This window comes from Gekko japonicus, unplaced genomic scaffold, assembly GCF_001447785.1.
Source record: "Gekko japonicus isolate JY-2015 unplaced genomic scaffold, Gekko_japonicus_V1.1 scaffold2280, whole genome shotgun sequence".
NCBI lineage: Eukaryota > Metazoa > Chordata > Lepidosauria > Squamata > Gekkonidae > Gekko > Gekko japonicus.
Genome location: NW_015172075.1, coordinates 1 through 3,405, shown reverse-complemented (window position 1 = coordinate 3,405; position 3,405 = coordinate 1).

The following is a 3,405-nucleotide window of genomic DNA, read 5'->3' as shown; positions in this document are numbered from 1 at the left end:
GCCTGCCAGAGATGATACTTTAAAGCATTAGTACGTAGCTACTGTTCTGTCTTTGCAAGGTATTTAAAGAATAACTTATAATATTAAAATAGAAGCAGTGTTGAAGGAGGCTTCATTTTAGGTGTCGGAGGCTTCATTTCGGGTGTCATTGGTTGATTTGGGGTGGTATCACCCTGAGGTGGCAGTTATCCAAAGCTACTAGGAACTCTCTGAATTTGGGTCCCCTTCTAAATTTACCCCTTCAGTAACTTCAACCCAACTCATTACCATTTCTGTGGCAGGCAAATGCACAGAATCCCCACATGCAACTGTATGTACACACATGTATTTATTAAAATATTTATACCCCACCTTTCTCTTGTGGGTCAAGTTGACTTGCTACTGTAAGTGAAAACCATCCCAAAACCCCTTCCTGAAAATGGCTGCAGCTCAAAGTTCAAGCAAATAAACAGCCTTACAACACCTCTTAAAACTTTGAGGGACAGCATCTCCTACCTCCTCAGACAGTCTATTCCTCAAAGTAGGAACCACTATTGAAAAGGGCTTTGGTAGCTTCCAAGGAGGCGACTATTAGTGGTGGGAGAACAGAATACTGTAATTGGTGCACAAGGACATGTGGGCAGAGATGGCCCTTCAGATACGTTGGTCCTTGGTCATAAGTACAGTTCACCGCTGTATAAATAAGAATCTGTGGATTGGGTTTGTGGCATCAGAAGTGGAGTGTAGGGCAAGAACATTTCACATCTTCTAGAATCAGCCAGTCAGCCAAGAAGGCAGGAAATGGAGAAACTGTTGTGGTCAGAAAGCCCCATATGTTCCAGATGTTTTCTGCAGCTTGCATGGTTAGTGCATCTATGTTGGTGACACTAACACAAAACCTCTGCTGCTGGGAAGAGAATGCCTCTAGCTCTGCCGGCTGCAAGTTTCTTTCCCTTACTGGACTTTCATCTTTTCCTACAAGGATCGTGTGTCTTCTTGTGAGGTGGAAATCTGTCCTAGAGCCTGGGAAGCACTGTTATGTTTTGGTTGTTCTTATATATTTTAGTATGATTTGATCTCCCTTCCTTCCTCCTAAGAGCTCAGGTTGGCTCACGTCATTCTTCTTTCCTTCATTTTACCCAAAATCACCCAACAGCCTTCCATGCAGAGTGGATTCAAATAATACATTATTTCCATAAATATGCCAAATATTACAATTCTGTATTCTAGTTAAGCTATAAATTATGCACTTATGATGTTAAAACAGTGAAATGTTTTAGTTTTAATACAAACGAAGTGATTGTGTATTTTTCACTTTTCTCTCAAATTTGTTTTTTCTTTAATCTACTCCATAGCTTCAAATTTTCTGGAAACTTTACATCCTTAGGTATGCTTCCCCGTCACTGTTGCACAATTGGAATCTGATGAAATTATGTATTTTACACCACTCCAAAAATTGCTAAAGGGACTGATTTTGCACCAATTTATGTTCCTTTTCCTTCCCTTCTTGGAAGTATTAGTACCTTGGACCCTGTGGCAGGATGAAGAAATGTCACCTTGATTTGTGATCTTTTGGAGCAGCCAGTTGTGAAGTGTACTGTGTGCTTAGTTGAAAGAGCCTCTGCTGTTTTGTGATCATTGCTATTTATAGAATGTGTTTGCTCCTGTCCTACAATTAGTTTATTAAAGATGAGGTTCACTTCTGTATCCCTTTTGAGCATTTCTGTTTATATAGCAACTTGGCTTGCATGAAGACAAATTACTACAGGATTGTGTGGTATACATTATCCCTTGAAGCAAAGCTAAGTTAACAGATTTAACACTTTCTGAGCCTGGAAGATGAACAGTTGTAAAAAAGAAAGTTAGTGGGTGTACTTCTTGAATATTTGGTGTTTGAATGCATTATCTAATGGCAACCTCTGAGACATTGTAGATGCTTGATTTGATAAGAAAGCAAAGTTTTGATTCTGAGCTGAAAACACTGAGGCCTGTGGTACTTCTTAAAGATTAACCTTTTTGTGGCAGAAGGGTTTTTTTGTTTTTGTTTTAGAGCTCACTGTGTCAGCTACATCTCCTACAGAAAGAATCCTTCAGGCATTCTCTGAATTGTTGTAACTGTTCTTGGCACTTGTCATTGCTTATGATAAAGCTTTGCCCTAGAGGGTTGTTTCCCGAGGCTCAAAATGGTCAAGGCAAAGAATAGTTCCTTCCCTTGTTTCTTTGGCATCTGCCTCTGTGGCACTCTGAAGGCAGTGGTATTGCTGAGTTTTGTTGAGTGGTGCGTTGTGTCAGTATTAGGTACTCTTGTATTATCATTTCCTCAAACAGATGCAAAGGTGTATTTTACTAACAGTGTCAAAAATGTCCCCATATTTCTGGAGTTAGTGCACCTTTGGTCCAGGAGCACTCCCAGACTCCTAACCTCCAGTGCTGGCACCAACTACACCCCATTGAAGGTCGGGAGTTGGATCCCTACCCTCAGGCCACCCCGACTCAGGCACAGGACCTCCATCTTCATCTGATTCAGTTTCAGTCAACGCAGTCTAAGCCAACCAGCCATGGCTTGTAACTCCCAGTCTGGATCTTCCGGTGTAGAGCCAGAGTGGCCGCCCAGCAGCAGATAGAGCTGGGTGTCATCCACATATTGGGGAAAGTACCGCCCCTTGAGGCACACCACAGTGGGTCAGTGGGTGCCTTTGGGACAGTTGTTCCTCTAGTGCCACCCTTTGTCCCCGACCCTGAAGGAAGGATGCGAGCCATTGCAAGGCAAGCCCCTGAACTCCAGAGTCGGTGAGGCAGTGGATCAGTAACTGATGGTTGACCATGTCAAACGCTGCTGACAGGTCCAACAGCAACAGCACTGCCGATCTGCCTCGATCCAGGTGCCTCCTGAAGTCATCCGTGAGGGCGACCAGTGCTGTCTCTGTCCTGTTTCCCGGGCAAAAACCAGACTGGAAGGGGTCTAGAGTGGAAGTGTCATCCGAAAAGCTCTGTAACTGGTCTGCCACGTCCCTCTCAATTAACCAGCTGGAAACCAGCTGGTAATTAGCTAATTCGGCTGGATCCAAAGATAGCCTTTTCAAGGGGGGATGGACCATGGCCTCCTTGAGTGTCCCAGGGATTTGTTGATAATCTCCCCTAGGGCACCTTGAAACCCAGTGTGACCAGCTTTCACTAGCTATGATGGGCATGAATCAAGGAGACACTTGGTGGGGCGTACGCAACAGCACTGCCGATCTGCCTCGATCCAGGTGCCTCCTGAAGTCATCTGTGAGGGCGACCAGTGCTGTCTCCGTCCTGTTTCCTGGGCAAAAACCAGACTGGAAGGGGTCTAGAGTGGAAGTGTCATTCGAAAAGCTCTGTAACTGGTCTGCCACGTCCCTCTCAATTAACCAGCTGGAAACCAGCTGGTAATTAGCTAATTCG